This window comes from Octopus bimaculoides, chromosome 11 (genome assembly GCF_001194135.2).
Source record: "Octopus bimaculoides isolate UCB-OBI-ISO-001 chromosome 11, ASM119413v2, whole genome shotgun sequence".
NCBI classification, from domain to species: domain Eukaryota; kingdom Metazoa; phylum Mollusca; class Cephalopoda; order Octopoda; family Octopodidae; genus Octopus; species Octopus bimaculoides.
This window is the reverse complement of record NC_068991.1, coordinates 42,301,379-42,302,099: the sequence shown is the minus strand read 5'-3', so window position 1 is coordinate 42,302,099 and position 721 is coordinate 42,301,379.

Here is a 721-nt window from a genome sequence, read left to right as displayed (position 1 = left end):
GCAACAGTAACATCCACCCCTAGGGGTCAGCCACACTTAAGTGGCAATATACTACACTTTATATATATATATATATATATATATAAGAAGGAAAGGGGTAGTCACTGGGCCTTTGAGGCAACAGGGCATAATCCCCTCCCCAAAAGGAAAAAGACTATAAATTAAATTTCATTAAAATTTTTCAAACAAACAAAGCATCATTCGAACTCATTATAACATTTTTTTTGTTTGTATTGTCCTGTATCATACCATCTGTGTATGACATTTATTGTCCTAATAAAAAAATTCAGCTGGCAAGCCATGCTACTCCAGAGTGATGATGAGCAATGACTCTGAAACTAGTCTCGGGGTGGAGGTGCTTGTCTCCACTTTGACAACATAAGGACACAGGAAATGTGTCCAGTCCAACAGGAAACGGTGCTTCCTAAGGCTAAAAAACAGTAGCATTCTTCCCTTTCATGGGACTATCACATTAAGTTGACAGCATACTATCACTTTATTTCTTTTCTAGTTCAGTTTATATATATATTTGCAAAAATGAATAGAAATGGCTTTTCTGATAATTTTTACACTGTAATAATTAGATGTTTATAAGTTTACATCTAATTATTGAAGTGGAAAAATTATCAAAAAAACTATTTCTATTCGTTTTTCAAATATATAATTCTGTACCAAGGACTTTCTATTTCCCTTTCTACTGTATATATATATATATATATAT